Source organism: Rhinopithecus bieti, unplaced genomic scaffold (genome assembly GCF_001698545.2).
Source record: "Rhinopithecus bieti isolate Rb0 unplaced genomic scaffold, ASM169854v2 scaffold_4553, whole genome shotgun sequence".
NCBI classification, from domain to species: domain Eukaryota; kingdom Metazoa; phylum Chordata; class Mammalia; order Primates; family Cercopithecidae; genus Rhinopithecus; species Rhinopithecus bieti.
In genome coordinates this window covers 4425691-4448573 of record NW_016804694.1, presented here as the reverse complement: position 1 = coordinate 4448573, position 22883 = coordinate 4425691, and the positions used below count along the sequence as shown (strand labels likewise).

Sequence of the window (22883 nt, the reverse complement as noted above, 5' to 3'; positions counted from 1 at the left end):
TTTTGGTTATTTTTACCTGGCTGTATTTACTAAAATTTCTACAGAAAATTAATGGTCATTCTTAAAAGAATTAATGTCACTTGCTGATTTTACACCTCCAAGTGACAGAAAAAAAATTGTTTCATTTAATTAATGAACCTCGGAAAAAAAAAGTTTTTCTTACTCTACTTTTATACTAAATTTCACAGCTAATTAAAAACAAATGTTTCTCCCTTGTCATATACCAACTTATTGTGCATTATATGTAGTTGGTTTTGAGATCTAAATTACATCTGCTTCTGGAATCTTTAAATTATTTTCATCATTAATATTTGTATTATTTTTGTATATTTGGACTGTAATATTGTATATTGTTAGTCATTTCAAAGTGGTGCTTTTCTTAGACAGTTGATATAAGACTGTATATCTAAAAGGCTAAACAAAACAAAAACTATAAATTGCCAGAATGGTATGTCCATAAAATGCTTCCAAACTGGAGCTATTTGCTTTGCATCTTACTGTCCACGCTCTTAACCATAACAGAGTTCCACACACTCCCTGAATAGGAGATGTTTGCCAAAACCTTTAAGATATTTGGAAATTCAGAAGTAAATTAGCGGCCTGAATCATAAGAAGAGCTTATGCATAAACATTACATTTTATTTAAAATAAAGTGATGATTTTCTAAAAAAAATTTGCAAATGTCTGTATATTTATATGATGTAATGTATATAAGTGGACAAGTAATATGTACTCATTGTAGACTTTCTAAAAGATACAGACAGACAGGAAGAAGAAAGCCACATGTATATGCCCATACTCATATCTGAGTGCATGAGAAACATGCCAGAAGTGAAAGGCAGACAGCCACTTTGGGCTTGAGTGAGGCTGGCAAAGACTTTTTCCCCTAGATGACTTTACAGGGGACTTGTAAATGTTATGTCCAACATCGAGTTGTGGAATCCAGGCCCCTGTTTTCTCTTTGACCCTCTTCTTCAGGATTCATGCCAGTTGGAATTCTCTGCATCTCCCTGTAGAAGTTCAGCAGGGATACTTTATTTTAATACCTTAATGCTTCTTTCAGGTACTGCCTAGTTGTGTTTATTTTGAACTCTCTGTTCTTTCAAAACTGGACATGTCAACGAAACCTCCTGTTTTCCATTTTCTGAATTTAGCATTTCAACATCTGTATAATAGTTGTACTAAAAATACTCAAATGTTTTATGAAATTGTGAATATCACACAGTCTTATAAATGGACAAGATGAATTGAGATTTGTTGTTATTGTTGACACTGAGAAGGATTTCGTTTGTTCGCTTGTTTTGTTTTCCTTCGTTTTGAGGTAGGAGGTGGTGCCAAATTTTGTATGAGTAAAGAACTTAACCTTTGGGTGTATCTTCTCATTTATCTCATTTGCTTACAAACCTGTAGGCTAAAGAGAGTTTAGAGAGAACAGTTTGTCTTAGGTTCATACCCTGAGACTCGGAAGAGGAGGTATTGAGATTTCTCCTCCTATTTGATTCCTTGGGCTTGTGAAAATGGAGATTTGGATCTGTCCTGGGGCCTTAATTATCAGTCCCTGAGGATTATTGAGCACCAGCAGTACTTTGTTAGAGCTGTCAAAGAAGCAGAAGCATCGCAAAGCCTGGTGCCTACCTAGAAAACCATATGAGTAAGCATGACATCTGCTATTAAGAAAATTAAAATTAAAATTAAGACAAGTAAATGACTGTATAAAAAATGAGCAATAAAGATCAGGAGCACAAAGAACTTAATGAAAGAAAATTACCCAAATAACTGTCTGTATAGATCAAGTTTTAAAAAATAAAATGAAAATAAACGACATGTTTCAAGAATTGTCCATAGGCAATGTCAAAGCAAACCTATGCTCTCTCAGAACTGCCACCAAGTCTAGAATTAGACATTTTGCTTTTATTTTTTAGCTCTCTTCTCTGTACACTATGGATACTTGTCCCTCTGACATTCAGATAAAGATCTGAGAACTTGTAAGAAAATCCAAAGTTTTCATTTTGTTAAGGAACCCCAGTGTAGGATTTCCTAGTGCTGGTAAAGTAGACAATGCTTCCAAATGGAACAAGAATAATTCATGTTGTTCATTGGTCTGTGAAATGGTATTATCTTCCTATTCAGCTAAGCATTGGGGTAAATTCTACTTCTTTTAAATTTTACACCTATTAAAAAATGGTAGTTTAGCAGAGCCTTCTAGTTGGGCACAACGTAACAGAGCATTGACTCCAAGTAGCACATGAATTTGTGTTCACAGTATACATCCAACTTACAGCAAAAGCACACCAAGATAAAATATAAGATACCTCATGAAACTATCCCTCATGTCCTCTTCATATTAACCCTAGCTTGAGCATTCACCTTCCCCTCTGGTGTTCACAAGCTCTTTTGTAGAAGCTTGGCTGTATTGCCTGCCTTTATATCCTTATAGGCAAAAGATAAACATTCCCCAAGACAGCCCAAGGACTGGTCTCAGCCTGCCCTGATTGGCCTACCAAATAATTTGTTCTAGTTCTAGAAACCTAACTCTAAGAAGCTAAACTCAGTGATGACTTAAGACTGCATATTTTCTGCTCTATTCCTCAAAGTACTCTTTATTCTCATTCCCATCCTTCAAACCCAGTTTCCCCAGTGGTTCCCTCTGTGTTTATCATTAACTGAGCATACTTACGACTTTTGCCACATCCTCAAAACTTTGTCATTATTACGATCAAGGTAGCTACTGCCTGTTGTATCATTTCCACAATTTCCTGGAGAAATCAGATTTCCCCTTCTTTTCATGAGCCCACCTCCTACTATAAGAGCTTCTCAGCTGCTTTGCTCATCAGTGTGCTTTCGAGATCAGTCAACTAGCATGTGTTGGGCAGAGTACAGGACTATATACTTGCTTTTCTATTTAGTCTGAAACCCCACATTGAAATTTGCAGCCACATGTTTCCTCTTTTCCTGCATGTCACTTTTCCTGTGTTCCCTGATAGTCTAACTTTTCCTATAAGTTTGGAGAAAGCAAGCAACCATCAAGAAACAGCTGGTTAATTATCAAAGAAATGCAAATAAAATGAGATGCAATTTTGGCCAACCTTATTGGTAAAATGAAATATGTGATGAGACCCTGAGTTGGTGAGGGTATGATGAGCTCTTACACAGCTAGTGGAGTGAATGGGACAGTGACAGACAGGGAAGCCTGTTCCTGAAGCCTGGGGCAAGTCCTATATAAAATTTTAGCATGTTACCACTTGCTGGGCAGCCCTGAAAAGCATTTATGCAAACTCTTTCACTGGGTATGCTTTCAGGTCCAGCAATTTTACTCCTAGAAATTTGTCCCTAAGGACACAGGTACAAAGATATTTGTCACAAACCATGTATAATAGAGAATTGGGTTATGGCACATTTATGGAAAATAATGCAACCGTTATCCATGTCAATGAAGACATACATATATAAATAATATGCATGTTCATCTAAGTATATATACATGTATCTACATATTGATCTGGGAATATGTCCAAACTATACTGTTAGTTTTATAAAATATTACATTACGATCTCACTTTTGTGATGAAAAGACACATGTATATGTATGCTGTGTACATAGATGATAAGTATATGTGTGTATGTGTGTTTGCAAACAAGTCTGGAAAGATAAACACCACAAGTTTACAGTATTATCTCTGGGTTCCAGGATGGAGTAATCTTTTGTCTTCAAAATTTTCTTTTCTTTTCTGCTTTTGCAGCAGGGCCTCATGGGATCACCCAGGCTGGAGTNGAATTTAGCATTTCAACATCTGTATAATAGTTGTACTAAAAATACTCAAATGTTTTATGAAATTGTGAATATCACACAGTCTTATAAATGGACAAGATGAATTGAGATTTGTTGTTATTGTTGACACTGAGAAGGATTTCGTTTGTTCGCTTGTTTTGTTTTCCTTCGTTTTGAGGTAGGAGGTGGTGCCAAATTTTTGTATGAGTAAAGAACTTAACCTTTGGGTGTATCTTCTCATTTATCTCATTTGCTTACAAACCTGTAGGCTAAAGAGAGTTTAGAGAGAACAGTTTGTCTTAGGTTCATACCCTGAGACTCGGAAGAGGAGGTATTGAGATTTCTCCTCCTATTTGATTCCTTGGGCTTGTGAAAAATGGAGATTTGGATCTGTCCTGGGGCCTTAATTATCAGTCCCTGAGGATTATTGAGCACCAGCAGTACTTTGTTAGAGCTGTCAAAGAAGCAGAAGCATCGCAAAGCCTGGTGCCTACCTAGAAAAACCATATGAGTAAGCATGACATCTGCTATTAAGAAAAATTAAAATTAAAATTAAGACAAGTAAATGACTGTATAAAAAATGAGCAATAAAGATCAGGAGCACAAAGAACTTAATGAAAGAAAATTACCCAAATAACTGTCTGTATAGATCAAGTTTTAAAAAATAAAATGAAAATAAACGACATGTTTCAAGAATTGTCCATAGGCAATGTCAAAGCAAACCTATGCTCTCTCAGAACTGCCACCAAGTCTAGAATTAGACATTTTTGCTTTTATTTTTTAGCTCTCTTCTCTGTACACTATGGATACTTGTCCCTCTGACATTCAGATAAAGATCTGAGAACTTGTAAGAAAAATCCAAAGTTTTCATTTTGTTAAGGAACCCCAGTGTAGGATTTCCTAGTGCTGGTAAAGTAGACAATGCTTCCAAATGGAACAAGAATAATTCATGTTGTTCATTGGTCTGTGAAATGGTATTATCTTCCTATTCAGCTAAGCATTGGGGTAAATTCTACTTCTTTTAAATTTTACACCTATTAAAAAATGGTAGTTTAGCAGAGCCTTCTAGTTGGGCACAACGTAACAGAGCATTGACTCCAAGTAGCACATGAATTTGTGTTCACAGTATACATCCAACTTACAGCAAAAGCACACCAAGATAAAATATAAGATACCTCATGAAACTATCCCTCATGTCCTCTTCATATTAACCCTAGCTTGAGCATTCACCTTCCCCTCTGGTGTTCACAAGCTCTTTTGTAGAAGCTTGGCTGTATTGCCTGCCTTTATATCCTTATAGGCAAAAAGATAAACATTCCCCAAGACAGCCCAAGGACTGGTCTCAGCCTGCCCTGATTGGCCTACCAAATAATTTGTTCTAGTTCTAGAAACCTAACTCTAAGAAGCTAAACTCAGTGATGACTTAAGACTGCATATTTTTCTGCTCTATTCCTCAAAGTACTCTTTATTCTCATTCCCATCCTTCAAACCCAGTTTCCCCAGTGGTTCCCTCTGTGTTTATCATTAACTGAGCATACTTACGACTTTTGCCACATCCTCAAAACTTTGTCATTATTACGATCAAGGTAGCTACTGCCTGTTGTATCATTTCCACAATTTCCTGGAGAAATCAGATTTCCCCTTCTTTTTCATGAGCCCACCTCCTACTATAAGAGCTTCTCAGCTGCTTTGCTCATCAGTGTGCTTTCGAGATCAGTCAACTAGCATGTGTTGGGCAGAGTACAGGACTATATACTTGCTTTTCTATTTAGTCTGAAACCCCACATTGAAATTTGCAGCCACATGTTTCCTCTTTTTCCTGCATGTCACTTTTTCCTGTGTTCCCTGATAGTCTAACTTTTCCTATAAGTTTGGAGAAAGCAAGCAACCATCAAGAAACAGCTGGTTAATTATCAAAGAAATGCAAATAAAATGAGATGCAATTTTTGGCCAACCTTATTGGTAAAAATGAAATATGTGATGAGACCCTGAGTTGGTGAGGGTATGATGAGCTCTTACACAGCTAGTGGAGTGAATGGGACAGTGACAGACAGGGAAGCCTGTTCCTGAAGCCTGGGGCAAGTCCTATATAAAATTTTTAGCATGTTACCACTTGCTGGGCAGCCCTGAAAAGCATTTATGCAAACTCTTTCACTGGGTATGCTTTCAGGTCCAGCAATTTTACTCCTAGAAATTTGTCCCTAAGGACACAGGTACAAAGATATTTGTCACAAACCATGTATAATAGAGAATTGGGTTATGGCACATTTATGGAAAATAATGCAACCGTTATCCATGTCAATGAAGACATACATATATAAATAATATGCATGTTCATCTAAGTATATATACATGTATCTACATATTGATCTGGGAATATGTCCAAACTATACTGTTAGTTTTATAAAATATTACATTACGATCTCACTTTTGTGATGAAAAAGACACATGTATATGTATGCTGTGTACATAGATGATAAGTATATGTGTGTATGTGTGTTTGCAAACAAGTCTGGAAAGATAAACACCACAAGTTTACAGTATTATCTCTGGGTTCCAGGATGGAGTAATCTTTTGTCTTCAAAATTTTCTTTTCTTTTCTGCTTTTTGCAGCAGGGCCTCATGGGATCACCCAGGCTGGAGTGCAGCAGGGCCTCACGGGATCACCCAGGCTGGAGTGCAGTGGGGCCTCACTGGATCACCCAGGCTGGAGTGCAGTGGCGCAATCTCACTGAAACTTCCACTTCCTGGGTTCAAGCCATTCTTCTGCCTCAGCCTTCCTAGTAGCAGGGACTACAGGTGTGCGCCACTGCACCTGGCTTATTTTTGTATTTTTGGTAGAGACGGGGTTTCACCATGTTGGCCAGGCTGGTCTCAAACTCCTGACCTCAAGTGATCCACCCACCTTGCCCTCCCAAAGTGCTAGGATTACAATAGGTGTAAGCCACTGCACCCAGCCTGTCTTCTCTATTTTCTAAACTTTTTGCAATGAACATGCATTACTTTATGATCAGGCAAAATAAAGATATTTAAAATTATATTAAAGCACAGACATGAAATATTCTCTACCTCATAATGTTTTTCATGTTATAATCAAATCATTCAGCAGATGTTAATAATTATGGTATAAATAAATGCCATTTATTGAGCATTTGCCAGTAGGCATTGGATTAGACATTTTATATACATAGTCTAATATAATTTTCCCAGTAACTTCATGAGGCAAATAACATTCAGCTAACTAGATGCATAGTCAGAATTTGAATCCTGTTTGGTCTGTCTCCAAATCTGCTCTTTTGTGACTCCTGAGCCATAAAGGTGTGAGGTTTACAGTGGTAACTTAAATTTAAATCCTTCTTCTAAGGAGTTTATGTGGCAAAATGCAAGCGGTATTCTAGAATTGGCGTGTGTTGTTCAGTATCAGAAACTAAGGCCTGTCTGGAATGCTGGATTTTCTTCACTGTTGTTCCCTCATTCTGAGTATGTCATATAGAAATGATATTTTCTGGGATGTCCAATAGGAGGCAAGAAAAGGACTCTTGTCTCCTCTGGTACAGAAACGTATCCCCCTTTTCATTCTAAAGACTTGCTTCTACTAAGACAGAGAATAGGTCCATAAAGTAAATATCCACCCATTGTCTTTGACTCATTTTTGGTGTGTTAGAAGTATATTAACCAGTGCTTGTTTTAATATCAGACAGTTTATGTAGAAGTAACCACAGCTGATAAAACTCATGAGTTCATGCCAGTAATGAAATTCCTCACAGTTCAAGTAATCATGGGGCCACTAACCTATGAGATTGTTACTAAGAAACACAGGACAGAGCCTAATTTTTCTTATTAGCCACCCTTTGGGTCAAGTGTCTGACTTTCCCAAAGTTTGTTGCTTCATCATTCATTGTCATCAGCGAAAGAAGAATAGCAGATACATAGGGGACTTCTCGTTTCAGTCAGTATCACTTATTTCACAGAAACATTACCATGCGGCTTCCACTGAGCAGTTACACAACTAGAAGCTCAGATGGCTGGTAAGAAGCCCTGAGATCACTTCATGCCAAATCTTGTAAACACAGGTTCCTCTTTGGGGACTTCCTGGGTAACCCTGTCCTGCCCGTGGCTTCCCTAGGCACATTTCCAAAACTTTCTTGGCTGAGCTGGGATGCTTTGAGACTCCAAAGCATCATGTTTCCTTGCTGAGTTAGGAAAGTAAACGTTTCACAATGTTTGTACATAAAAGGTTTGAGTTGGCCGGGCGCAGTGGCTCACACTGTAATCCCAGCACTTTGGGAGGCCAAGGCAGGTGGATCACTTGCGGTAAGGAGTTCAAGACCAGCTTGGCCAACATGGTGAAACCCTGTCTCTACTGAAAATACAAAAAAAATTAACTGGGCGTGGTGATGTGCGCTTGTAATCCCAGCTACTCAGGAGGCTGAGGCAGGAGAATCTCTTGAACCCAGGAGGCGGACGTTGCAGTGAGCTGAGATCATACCACTGCACTCCAGCCTGGGTGAGGGAGTGAGACTCCACCACAAAAAAAAAAAAGACTTGAGTTTAATATTCTCCTTTTAACATTCTCAGTTTTCTTTTCTTGAAAAGCACTTTATGACTTAAACTCATTTTCATAAATATTCAATACAATCTAGATTTGTAATAATTTAGTGTGTAGGACTAGTTTTAGCTGCCAGTTCTCTACTAGTGTAGCGTTTCTTGTGACTCTTGCTTAGATACTTTTTCTTTCATGGTCTGGTTCTGCCTTTTCTGACTCAGGTGCATGTTCTGCACTCAGCTGGCCATGCTTTCTGGTTTGAATGCTGATTCTTGCTTATATTGCAAAGGTAGATTATCTGTGTAGTCCATAAGTGCCCCCAATCAGCCTTTCATAATGCGGAGACTTCCTACTGCAATTACACAATCTCAGGAGTGTATGCAACAGTGTTTTCATTGCTTTAGCTATTTCCACTCCTGTTTGCTACTGCTCAGATTAGTACAAAGCACAAAATTTTAGAGTCTGTCTTGAATCAGAAAATTCTCAGCCAATGACTTCTGCAAAATACCACTAAAAGACTATTTTCCACAGAGAACACAGAAAAGGTACTTCCTTAGCCCACAACATTGGCAGCAAACAAAATGAGCTGGGATGGAAGGGTGGGGTTGCAAAGATGAATTAATGACAGATTCTGGCTTCAGAGACCTCCAGTCTTGTAAGTGAGACAAGTATGTGAATATCTATAATATAAAGTCAAAATTCTACCTGTCATAAGGGAAGTGCCGGGGTAATTGCGGGGAATAGAAATTACTTTTGACTGGGAAGATCAGGGATGACTTTTAGCAGACTCGTGAATCAAGACAAGATTTAGAAAAGCAAAGCTGGACAGGGAGAACATTTCAGATGGAGGAATCAATATGAGCAAAGCCGTAAGTCTGGCTTCCTTATTTTAAAGATGTGTAAACAGATACAGAGAAGTGATGTGACTTACAAAGATTTCCATCAAGTTGGATTCTTGCCTGAGAAAATCAGTCTTCACAAATTCTGGCCCCCTAAGCGTTCTAAACAGTTTTATAGCTCTCTGAATTATTAGCTTTAAAATCAATTGAAAATGAAGTATATTATTAGTGGGGAAACATTTAGATGCTGTGGGCAATGCTTGCAGTACGCTTTATGCTTTCAGAAAAGAGCAGCAGCACTGGGCCTCGCTTCAACTGATTACTAGTGAATGAGTGATTGACTGAGAGCAGTTGTCGAGGCCTTTCTGCATGCCTGGGTCCACACACCCCAGCAGTGAGCACCCCAGCGGTCTGCTCAAAGATGGAATGCCTGCAGGCTTTCTGGCTTTCAGCTTAGGGTGGCCAGATTTAGCAACTACAAATACGAGATGCCTTGTTAAATTTGAATTTCAAGTAAACAACAAATAATTTTTTGTATAAATATGTCTGATGCAATATTTGCAATGCTATTTTAACTTTGTTTTATAGGATCAGAGTTTATATTTTATTTGCATAATTAGATGAATAGTTTTGCCTTAAAACAATTAGTTGATATTTGCAGTTATATCTTTTTTTTTTTAAAGTACCACTTAACACAATCTCAGAGATTTTCAAAGACCAAAATCCAAGGGAAGTTAAGGTGGATAAACTTGGATGTGTTTTATTCATATTTATATACCCAACACCTGGTTGACAATAGGCAGTCAATAAACACTCTGAATAAATGTAGATGAGATAGCATATTATTGATTTTTTATTCCCTGTCTTGTTAGACTCTCCCTATATTTAATTTAAGCAAATTTAATTCATCTTTGCAATCCCTACCTGGCCATCGCAGCTCATTTTGTTTGCTGCTAATGTGGGCTGAGGAAGCACTTTTCTGTGTTCTCTGTGGAAAATAGTCATCGTAGGGACATGTTGCAGAAGCCATGTAATTCAAATATAGTCCTTTTCTAAAGTGTCCCAGTGGTTGAGAATTGAGAAACATCCTTCATCATGATCAGTATTTACCAAATGATTAATTCACTCCACCTGAAGAGGAGAGGCCCAAGTAATTGGGCAGTTTAAAAAAAAAAAAATTGACAGATTATCTGCTAACTTAGTCCTGAATTCGTATCTCTTGACTCCTAAGCTCCTTCTTACCAGTTTCTAATAATGGCTGTCTATAAAGCAATAACCTAAACTTTGTGGATTAAATATCCCAGAGGTCATTAATGACTCTCTTGCATTTTATAAGAAATCAGATCTCTGAAATCATTCATGAAATATAATTCACTACAGATGAAGTTTCTCCACTTTGGTACAAAGTGTTTTGGTCCTGACACTACATTTTGAAGATATTAAAACCAAAACTAAAAGCATGGTCTACAGCTTGTATTAATTATCCTTGGGTAGTTTATGGAAGCATTTGAGTTCTTAAGAAATAGTTATCTCATATGATTAAAAGGCCTGTCTCCATCTCAGGGTTGTTTCTATATTTTAATGATTATTTTATTCTCCTAAAGTTTAAGTGTTTTGGGTTCTAATAGACCAAATGAATGAACAGCGAAAGCAAATTTTAAAAGGATGAGGCGTAAATGGCAATTCCATTTGTTGGACTATGGCTGATACGTTGGATTCTTTTGGCCTAGACGGCTCTTTCATCAGAAGTCCAAGCACTTGCTTCTAAATTAGAAAGTTTTGAGTGTGAAAACACGAACATACTGTTTTATTCTTCCAGTTATTTAATGCTTTCTCAGTGTTAATGTTCCTTGCTCTTTGGGTTTTGTGAGCTCCAGGAAATTCTGTAAAATAAGGAATGGAACCCTTTGTCACAACCAAGAATATTTGTATTTCTCCCTTGCTTTCCCCAGTATGCTTTTCACAGAAAACTTTTGTATGTGTAGAGCTGGATATTTTAAGACTTCCTGAAACAAATGTTTATTCTAATTACAGTTTTATATGGGTTCTACCACTTAAAGAAAACCCACAGTGTGAAAATGTGCACTTATGGAAATAATAAATTACATCAATGCCTAACACCTGGTTTCTGATAGCCTGCACAAAGGATGGATAAACAAACGCAGAAATAGTCACCAACCACTGTAAGCAGGACCATAAAATAAGTAATTAGATCATATCAACAAATCAAACCCGTCTGGAAGCAACAGAAAGAACAGCTTTGGGTTTTCACTATGGAGTTCATTTCAAGAACCTAACAGCAAGTATGTTATATCTCTCTCCTGTAGCTTAAGTAAAGTAACTTGAATAGTTATAAATTATATATTTTATAATATANGATGTGTTTTATTCATATTTATATACCCAACACCTGGTTGACAATAGGCAGTCAATAAACACTCTGAATAAATGTAGATGAGATAGCATATTATTGATTTTTTATTCCCTGTCTTGTTAGACTCTCCCTATATTTAATTTAAGCAAATTTAATTCATCTTTGCAATCCCTACCTGGCCATCGCAGCTCATTTTGTTTGCTGCTAATGTGGGCTGAGGAAGCACTTTTTCTGTGTTCTCTGTGGAAAATAGTCATCGTAGGGACATGTTGCAGAAGCCATGTAATTCAAATATAGTCCTTTTCTAAAGTGTCCCAGTGGTTGAGAATTGAGAAACATCCTTCATCATGATCAGTATTTACCAAATGATTAATTCACTCCACCTGAAGAGGAGAGGCCCAAGTAATTGGGCAGTTTAAAAAAAAAAAAAATTGACAGATTATCTGCTAACTTAGTCCTGAATTCGTATCTCTTGACTCCTAAGCTCCTTCTTACCAGTTTCTAATAATGGCTGTCTATAAAGCAATAACCTAAACTTTGTGGATTAAATATCCCAGAGGTCATTAATGACTCTCTTGCATTTTATAAGAAATCAGATCTCTGAAATCATTCATGAAATATAATTCACTACAGATGAAGTTTCTCCACTTTGGTACAAAGTGTTTTTGGTCCTGACACTACATTTTGAAGATATTAAAACCAAAACTAAAAGCATGGTCTACAGCTTGTATTAATTATCCTTGGGTAGTTTATGGAAGCATTTGAGTTCTTAAGAAATAGTTATCTCATATGATTAAAAAGGCCTGTCTCCATCTCAGGGTTGTTTCTATATTTTAATGATTATTTTATTCTCCTAAAGTTTAAGTGTTTTGGGTTCTAATAGACCAAATGAATGAACAGCGAAAGCAAATTTTAAAAGGATGAGGCGTAAATGGCAATTCCATTTGTTGGACTATGGCTGATACGTTGGATTCTTTTGGCCTAGACGGCTCTTTCATCAGAAGTCCAAGCACTTGCTTCTAAATTAGAAAGTTTTGAGTGTGAAAACACGAACATACTGTTTTATTCTTCCAGTTATTTAATGCTTTCTCAGTGTTAATGTTCCTTGCTCTTTGGGTTTTGTGAGCTCCAGGAAATTCTGTAAAATAAGGAATGGAACCCTTTGTCACAACCAAGAATATTTGTATTTCTCCCTTGCTTTCCCCAGTATGCTTTTCACAGAAAAACTTTTTGTATGTGTAGAGCTGGATATTTTTAAGACTTCCTGAAACAAATGTTTATTCTAATTACAGTTTTATATGGGTTCTACCACTTAAAGAAAACCCACAGTGTGAAAATGTGCACTTATGGAAATAATAAATTACATCAATGCCTAACACCTGGTTTCTGATAGCCTGCACAAAGGATGGATAAACAAACGCAGAAATAGTCACCAACCACTGTAAGCAGGACCATAAAATAAGTAATTAGATCATATCAACAAATCAAACCCGTCTGGAAGCAACAGAAAGAACAGCTTTGGGTTTTCACTATGGAGTTCATTTCAAGAACCTAACAGCAAGTATGTTATATCTCTCTCCTGTAGCTTAAGTAAAGTAACTTGAATAGTTATAAATTATATATTTTTATAATATATAATATATTTTAGAATTTCACCTTTTGAGTTTTTTAAATTTTGCTCTGAGAGTTGTGAGAGTTTTACAAATTTTTATTTTGTAAACAGTTTGCATTCATTGTACAAAAGTGATCATGGGCAAAAAAAAAAGGGGGGGAGTATAGAAATCACTTGTGATTTCACCACTCAAAGATAAGTATTATTACTGGTTGTAATCCTTCAAAATTTTTAATGAATACATATAAATATATATTTTAATAAAAATGGACTCATCCTTTATTTGCTGTTTTTTTAACTTGTGTTTTTCATTTAATTGTGACATCTTTCTGTATCTATATCTGTGTACATCTCCAACAGAAGTTCTATGGGCTTTCTATACAAACGCCCATGTATTGACTTTTGAGGATCTGTAGACCCCTCCATCCAAAAAAATGTATACAGAATTTTGTGGGTTGTCTCTGTATAGGTATTTTTTTCTGGAAAAAAAATTGCAATGGGACTTCTATTAGGTTTACTTTTTATTGTTAAATTAAAGGAGAGATTCCAATCCTGCATCTTCCCATTCAGGAACATACTAAAACTCAGTGTGTTCTTGTCCTCTTTATTCGCTCTCAAAATTTGCACTTTTCCTTTATGTAGGTCCTGCATCATTGTTTTAACAATTTCATGGTCATTTTCTTTTAAACACTTAAGTTTTCAATACTTTTTATCATGATGTTATTGCATCCTAAGATCTGTCTTTACCTTGTAAACCCATCTTCAATTAATGCAGAACTCAATGATAATGTATGACTCAATTTACATATACTTGCTTTAGATTTAATATTACATGAACACATTTCCAAACAACTATATACTGTTTTCCATATGACAGGATAAAATAAATTATTTTTTATCAAATGGAAACATACCCATTTGATAAAAAACATAACAAGGATTTACTTTGCATTTTTACATAACAAAATCCTTTTAATATGTCTTTTAAAACTTTTACAAGTTTTCTGTTAATTTTATATCTATGTATATAATCATATACATATATATGCAAATATATATGCACATATATATGTATGTTCTGCATTTTCATATATAAACCAAGGCTGTTAGTTAAAATTTCAAAGGAACCAGCTGAAAAAAAATGTATATTTCTAAACTTCAATGTTGTCTACAAATTTAATTTCATAGAAGACAGAACCATAGAAAAAAAAGTTCAGAGATTTGGAGCAAAGGATGGGTAAAGCTTCCACTACTCCATCAAATTAATGAACTGTCAGGAAACTCTGTAGTTTGGAAACTTTAACCATGGAGAGAAATAGCTTTGGTAGGGCCAGCCCATTTCCAGCTGGCCCTTATTCTCCCAAATTTCCCAATAAACTTCTTTCCCAAAGGTGTGCTCTAGTTTTATCCACTTGAGGCCTGTCTTTCTCTCCACTCCTTCCCACCTTCCTAACCTTGTTCTCCCACCTGCCATCTTGCCTCTCATTCCTTGATCCTCAGACTTGATCTCTGGCCCCTGTTCTGGTCAGAGGGGCTGCCTTGGTGGCTTCTCGACAGTCTCAGATTCGCCTCTTTTCCCAGTCCTTTCCCTAGGTAGCTATCTCTCCACTACTCTTTTGTCAGCTTTGAAGCCAGTTTAACTTCTCTTTCACAGCTCGTTCAGCCTTCCTCATGATGATAGGCCTCTTCTATTTTCTAAAACCTTGTTTCTGTTGACTATCATTGCTCCCTTCCTGAATGTGGCTTATCTTCCACATTTTCCTGCCTCTAGATCTCCTGCTCACTCACTCCCTTCTCCACTCCCACCCCACCACCATTCTCTTTCCTGTAAGTCAATTTCTTATTTATTATAGACTTACGTAGACGAGTGTACTCGTGTTAACATTAAACACAGTCAACATAGTGTTTGCCTACAGAAAACAAGAAGTTCAAAAAATACACGTAGAATTTAAAGAGGGAGTTATTAGTATCTATGGATTGATTAATTTATCTAATTTTCTTCTCTCTTGTTTTTTAGCCGTAGGCATAATCTTTATTCACTTGGACATGTACAAATATTACAATTTCCTTTTGCTGCAGAAAGTATAAAAATAATCTTTATATAAGAATTCATAATTCATTCATTGCTATAAATCTTTTTTTATATTTTTTTTTTTTTTTTTTTTTTTTTTTTTTTTTTTTTTTTGAGACAGGGTCTCACTCTGTCTCCCAGGCTGGAGTGCAGTGGGGTGATCTTGGCTGACGGCAGTCTCTGCCTCCCAGGCTCAGGTGATTGTCCTGCCTCAGCTTCCCAAGTAGCTGGGATTACAGGCGTGCACCACTACCACCCGGCTAATTTTTGTATTTTTAGTAGAGACGGGGTTTCACCATGTTGGCCAGGCTGGTCTCGAACTCCTGACCTCAAATGATCCACCTGCCTCGGCCTCCCAAAGTGCTGGGATTACAGGTATGAGCCACTGCACCCATCCTCATTACTGTCAATCTTTCTAACTCTCTGCAAATGACTCTAAATAAAGGTAAATGAATAAATGGAAATAAGTGGGAGGCTATGGGACAGTGAGAGGTTAGGCCAATCCTCAGTCCCTGAGGACTGAGCCACCCAGAGTCCTAGCTANATATTTTTTTTTTTTTTTTTTTTTTTTTTTTTTTTTTTTTTTTGAGACAGGGTCTCACTCTGTCTCCCAGGCTGGAGTGCAGTGGGGTGATCTTGGCTGACGGCAGTCTCTGCCTCCCAGGCTCAGGTGATTGTCCTGCCTCAGCTTCCCAAGTAGCTGGGATTACAGGCGTGCACCACTACCACCCGGCTAATTTTGTATTTTAGTAGAGACGGGGTTTCACCATGTTGGCCAGGCTGGTCTCGAACTCCTGACCTCAAATGATCCACCTGCCTCGGCCTCCCAAAGTGCTGGGATTACAGGTATGAGCCACTGCACCCATCCTCATTACTGTCAATCTTTCTAACTCTCTGCAAATGACTCTAAATAAAGGTAAATGAATAAATGGAAATAAGTGGGAGGCTATGGGACAGTGAGAGGTTAGGCCAATCCTCAGTCCCTGAGGACTGAGCCACCCAGAGTCCTAGCTAGAGACCTCTGTTCCATTCTGTTAGCACCCTCCCCCACCCCTACTCTTACCCACTACAGGTACACGGGGCTGAGGGCCCAGTAGAGTGGCATACACAAGAGGTCCAGGAGGAGCCATAAGGCCAGAGGATGGGGGGCAGCAAAAGAGGCTGGGGTGATGCTGGCCAGCATCCAGTTCCCCTGCCATCTGGGTATAGGGGGAGGGGCATGGCTGGAGCAGGGTATTGGGCTGGACGAGCTGCCCTGGGAGGTGGAATGTGGGTCCTAGGTTCTGTGCCACTAGGTGTCAGCCAAACTGGGCTTGGGGAGGACTCCAGGAGGACATGAGGTGGGGAAAGCCCTAGAAAAGGAGAGGCAAACACTTTGGCTCCATGGTGCAGGGGGCTGAGCTTTCCTCTGCTCTCTAAGACAGTACAGGTGCTGGTGCAGGAGTGGGATTTGTGGCCAGAACCGTGCAGTGAGGGCGGCTGGGGGAAGTCAGGAGTCTGTGGCTCTCAGGCTGTGTAGTGATGGGGTGGGGGTTGGTCCCCAGGCAGCCTCTAGGTCAGACAGTCTATGTCCCAGCCACACAGGACATGTCCCTGTCAGTCAGAGGCTGAGAATAGACACATCAAAGAGGTCACAGACACCCTTACTCATCCAGGTTGTAGGTGTAACCATGGTCTTGGCAGATGGAGAAAGATAGAGGAGGAGGGAGAATACTTGTGAGAACATCAACACCTCTAGCAGCTCTGAGCTCATGTGTTCTCGTGTGAGATCCAAGAGTGACAACTGTTCGGGGAGTTCCAGAATGCCTGTAGGGTCTGCCTTGAGGGGTTCAAAGGAGATAGAGGGGTTGGGTTCTGATGCATTGGCATCATTGCTGCTGCTGCTGCTGCTGCTATCCAGCAGGGAAGAAGACTGCAAGGGGCGAGTGTCTCATGCTGCCAGCCCAGTGAGAGTGAGCTCAGCTCACCACTGGGCTCTGGAGCTGTCAGGGTCAGAGGTAAGGGGTGGTCAACTGGGTCCTACTTGCATGTGAAGTTTCCTGGAGATGGAACAGGGAAGGCTTGGGCAGAGATGGAGGGCTAGAGACAGCAGGTGGGCTCTGGAAGGTGTTGGCATAGGCACAGCCACAGGCGGTGAGCTCCATACCTCCTTGTTCACCAGCCTTGAAGGGGCCACTCAGGCTATTCAGGTGAATCTCATACTGTTGCCCACTGGGGACTTCTGGGATGGGCATCTGTAGACTGGTACCCGACAGGGTCTGTATGGCCAGTATGGCAGGAGGGTGTCTCCAGCAAAGCCTCTACCAATGTCCTCATGAGTCACATAGGCCAAGCAGCTATGATGTTCCAGATGTTCTGCTTCCCCCACACCTTGTGCTGGTCCAGTTTTTGCTCCTGCTGCTGCAGTGCCTTGATCTCTGCCTTGAGCTCAGTCAGCTTGTCTGCAATCTCCAGCCCTATTGCAGCCAGACCCCATGCCTTTCCACTGATGCTGTTCTTGGATTTTTTACTCCATTAGCCCTGTGCCTTCCAATACATTGGTAATGCTGTAAACCTGTGGTTTCTGGCACACAGATAGGGTGTCAGCTGCCAGCTTGAGGTCAAGCACGCTGTCCTTGGCCTCCTGCAGAAGTGGTGGGAGTTTGGTGGTGAGAGTCTCAAATACTTCTCGTATCCCACTGAAGGTCCCCGGGGGCAGCATTGCCTGTGGCCCAGCCTCTGCTTCTCCTCAGCCAGGCCAGCTATTTTCGTCTCTTATTTACATTTGTTCTAGACTCCTGAGCCCGTCAATACCTACTGAAGTTAAAATGTTTAGTCATAAGATATATATGCCTTTAAGTAAATTGGATATATGAAAATCTGGATCCACAAAAACAAAATCAATTGTATAACTTTTCAAAACACTTCATCATCGCATTTAAAGGACCTTGTAAAATATGCCTTAGTGTCTTTAAAGTTGTCTTAGTTTATTTAAAAGTTATTTCAAAACAGTTTTTGAAATTCTGTAAACAGAAGTACCTGGCCATGATTGTGTACATGCGCCTATAAATAGGCCATATCTTCACCAGTAAAAAGGCAAACCAGTCTGGATTTTAATTTTGATTTTTCACGTTTGCTATTTCAAATCACTGAAAGTATCAAGAAGTTGTGCATTTCTACATTTGAGGTACTACATGACTGTGCTTTTGTGGAGGAAGGAAATATGCATTACTAAGATGAATTTACCCTATAGAAGGAAAACTATAGGAATTTCCTCTGCATCACCAAAACCGTGAACTTTCTGGCCCCCTACTGTTATTAAAAATAGCTCATTCCAACAGAGTTGCTGACATTGAACTCAATTCCTTGCATGTAAGGGTCCATGTCTTTCACTCACTGGTTAGGGCTAGGGGAGCATATAATGTATATAATACCTGTCACAGACCAGGAAACTGTAAAAGGAAAAACTCTTGAAGTGACTACTTTTAAGTCAATTGGGATTGATTCTTTCAGCAGAATCTCAGAAAAAGCAAACATGAAACTAATGACCATGAAAAATTTTTGTATAGTTTCCTTTGGTCGTAGTCCTATTGGCACAACCTCAGCCTTCAGCTTTTCACGTCTTTGGTGGATTATGTAGTTATGTAGTTAATCATAATTGTGAATTTATTGTTATCTGAACTTTCCTTTTGTGCATTACCTGCTATCTCAATACTGTATGTTTTAAAGGGCCACATCCCAAAAGAAGCCCATCCTTTGCCCCTACCATTTCAGCCTGTTAAAACTCTTTTTTTAAAATATGGCAGACCATTTACTATTTATTTGATGATCTCATTATGTTTATTTGATATTCTCATTAACTATGTTGTTTGCATCTTTCCTGGTTAAAAGTTCACAGGAAGATTCTAAATTGAAAATACAAATGTATGTCAGAGATTATGGCATGTGGAAAACACTTTTTTGAATTGACTGAGTCTTTGTAGTATGAATGCAAAGAGTGGGGATTCTTGAGTCAAAATAATTGTTTTCAAATCTCAGTGTTTCAATTTCCTACCTTAGTGACAATATGTAAGTTACTGAACTTCTCTTAGCTTTCCTATTCCCATCTGTGAAAGAGTGATAATAATTTATAGGCTTATGGTACAGATGAATAACAAAATATATGTGAAAGTGCTGACATTTTGTAATGGATATTGAATGAATGTAAAAATGAAATAACTGGGACAAGGCAGGTATAAAGAGAACCAGACTATGATAGTCCCTAAAGGGCTTTTTTTCCACTTAAATAAGAAAACACGTGTAAAGTCACTAGCACAGTGTTCAGGACATGGTTGACTATCAAGGGATGTTAGTTCCTCCTTTGCAGAACATTTGCAGTTACATCTTTGTTTGGTGTTCCAAACTGAAAACATGTTTATGTGTTCTTGTGTCAACATTCAATAACCAGTTGCCTCACTGCAATGCTTCTTAACATTAGTTTGTATGCATATGACCTGGGAATGTTGTTAAATGTAGATTCTGACTCAGGAGGTCTGGGATGGAGTCGAAAATTCTATATTTTCAAAAGTCTCACAGCCAATTCCTATAAAGTTGGTCCAGTTGAATAGCAAAGCCTTAATAGGCCAGGCGGTATCCTCTCTTTGTTCCTTGCATTATCTGATTTCATAAAGCTTATAGTGTAAAGATGGTATTATTTTACAAATGAGAAAGTTTTAACCCACAGAGGGTTGATGAATGAAGATCATTGAAACCAATCATTCTGCCGTATTTCTTATGCTACCACAATCCATTTTTTTATTGTGTAGCTATTCTCTCATTTAGTTATCTATACCTTTAAGTTAATAGTTATCAAGTTTCCTTTTATACTTACTAAAGTTTTTTAAATTTTTAATATTATGGATACATATTGTACATATTTTTGGGACACGTGATATTTTGATACAAACATATAATGTGTAATAATCAAATCAGAGGAATTGGGATATCCATTGCCTCAAGCATTTATCATTTATTTGTGTTAGGAACATTCCAATTCCACTCTTTTAGTTATTTTGAAATATATAATAAATTATTGTTAACTGTAGTCACCCCATTGTGCCACTGAATACTGGATCTTATTCCTTCTAATTATATTTTTGTACCCATTAACCATCCTCTGTTTGTCCCCTCCCTCCCCATTACTCTTCCAAGCCTCTGAAAACTGTTATTCTATTCTTTAGCTCTATGAGTTAATTTTTTATTTAGCTCCCACGTGTGAGTGACAACATGTGACATTTGTCTTTCTGTGCCTGGCTTATTTCACTTAACATAATATCCTCCATTTCTAAATATGTTGTTGCAAATGACAGGATTTCACTATGGAGTTTCCTCCAAAAACTAAAACTAGAACTGCTGTACGATCCAGCAATCCCACTACTGGGTATATATCCAAAAGAAAGGAAATTTGTGTATGGAAGAGATATCTGCACTCCCATATTTATTGCAGTGCTATTCACAACAGCCAAGATATGAAATCAGCCTAAGTGTCCATCAACAGATGAATGGATGAAGAAAATGTGGTGTATGTATACAATGGAGTATTATTCAGCCATAGAAAACAATCCTTTATATCCTTTTATATCTTTATCACTATCTCCCATTCTTTTCCCGATCTTTGCTCAGGTAATATGTAGCTTTGGTTTGTCAGTATCCCCATGTTTAACCCTGTCAGAGACAAGTCACCCTCAACGGAGCCATCTTTAAGTGGCAAAATGATTGAGAGCAGTGAGGCAGATTTTGATATGTATTTGGTATAATTAATACAAGCTAGTTTTGTAAATCAGAACTCCTTTCTAGCTCTCTGGAATGAGCTGTCAAATCCTCTCCCCAAATCAGTGAGGAAACAGTTGAGCTAAGAACCATCAGCTCTGGAATACCAATTTCCATGGTTCTACCACAGGGAAGCCCTGCCCCGCCAACTGGGGTATTTTTCTTCCCCCTCACTATTTCCAGCTTTATGTCAGAGGATGCAGTCCCATTGCTTTTCATCCCCCGAGCCTTGTTGATAGTAAATTATCTAGAATAACACTGTGTTGCTGCATGCTTCTGTTATCTTTGCCTCAGTTACAGCACCAGGCTCCCCTCCCATTCCTGGGGCACACCTCCCGTTGCTATCCCAGTTATTTGGAAGCAGCCAGTGTTTCCATGCCCCGGGTTAGGTTTGCTCTTGTTTCTAATATCCCGCTCTTCTTTTCTCCCAACTTTCCCACAGCCAGTGCCATAGAGATATGGTTTCTAGCCCATTTCTAGAACCTACTGTTGACAGGAACATGTTCATAATTTCTTTTTTACAAAGATTATTCGAGAATAATGAGAACATCTTAATCATACTCAATGACTCAATGTATAAATGATGAATTTATTTTAAAAAACAGTTAAACGTAACATAATCATAAAAATATTGAAGAAGAGTGAGGTTAGCTTGGGTCGTTGGTCTCTTTTTTCACGAGGAGATGATGAATGCTCTTGAGCCCAAGACAACTAGCTGGTCAAAAATTTCAGGACTGCTAATTTGCTCCCCTCCCTCCATTCCTCTCTCCCTTCCCTCCTGCCTTTCCTTTTTGTCTCTCAGTCTTCTTATGTGTGTTACAGTGTACTTGCAGAATCCCTGCAGAGGGATTCATCATTAAGCTATCCATATATAGTATGAGTGTTTTTAATGTCAATAAGTACACCACTTCACCATCACTTAAATTGGTGCTTAACTATGTACATAGCTATGCCAAAATTAATTAACTAATCTTCAGATATGGCACATTTTGATTCCTTCCCAACTTGTTTTGCTGTTACAAGTCACGGTGGTCCTTGGCCGTGCTAAGATCTAAGCAACTGCTTTTCAGTTATTTCCCGCTTCTTTGTCCACCTATTTGCCTCCTCAATGAATGCTTGCAGGTCTGGGTTCTCCCTTTTAGAAATCCATCACCCAATATGGTATTCAAATACTCTGAGTAACTTTGTTATAGTATGGTAAGTATTGTGCTTCAAAACTTGGATTTTACCTGTTTGCTTGCTGTGTGACCTTGGACAAGCCATGTAATATGTCTGTACTTCAGTTTCCTCACCTATGACATGGGGATAATAATAGTAGCTATCATATAGTGTTGTTGTAAAAATTAAGGAAATGATATATGTAAATAGCACAGAAGAGTGTCCAGCATTTAGTGCATGCTCAATATTGGCTGTCACTAATGATGAGAAGCTTGCTTTGTCTTTTTATTCATACTATTAAACCTAAATTTTTATGGAAATATGGCCACAGAGAGAGGTTTTTTTTTTTTTTTTTTTTTTTTTGGCAAGGAATATGAAGAGCTGAGAGGTGAGTGCAGTGGCCTCAAGAGGGTAAAGCACATATTAGAAAATGTGGTCAGTTCTGATTATGTGGCCAGATATCAAAATTTCTAATATGATGGAGTCGCTGAACCAGGACACAGGCTGTCAGAGGTATTTCATTAGCAGTCAGTTCGGCTGAGATCTGTATAGTCACCAAACATCAGACCATCACCTACCATCAGCAAGGTTGTGTGTTCAGACACACTTAAATTATTACAGTATTTCTTGTTACTGAATGGTGTGCATTTGTTTTCTCTTTCCCTTAGGATTCTTTTTTCTTCTTTCTTCTAGTGTAAGTAGAGAATAAGGAAAGTTCTTGTTGACT

General features: G+C 38.3%; 1 protein-coding gene and 1 pseudogene across 1 annotated transcript in view; one reads left to right on the top strand and one right to left on the bottom strand.

Annotated features, from left to right (window-relative positions):
* KIF6 (kinesin family member 6) overlaps positions 1-22883 on the top strand; it is a 381950-nt gene that overhangs the window by 161217 nt on the left and 197850 nt on the right. The gene's annotated exons all lie outside the window — the stretch shown is intronic.
* LOC108528294 (transcription factor E2F4 pseudogene) lies at positions 17203-21217 on the bottom strand (annotated as a pseudogene).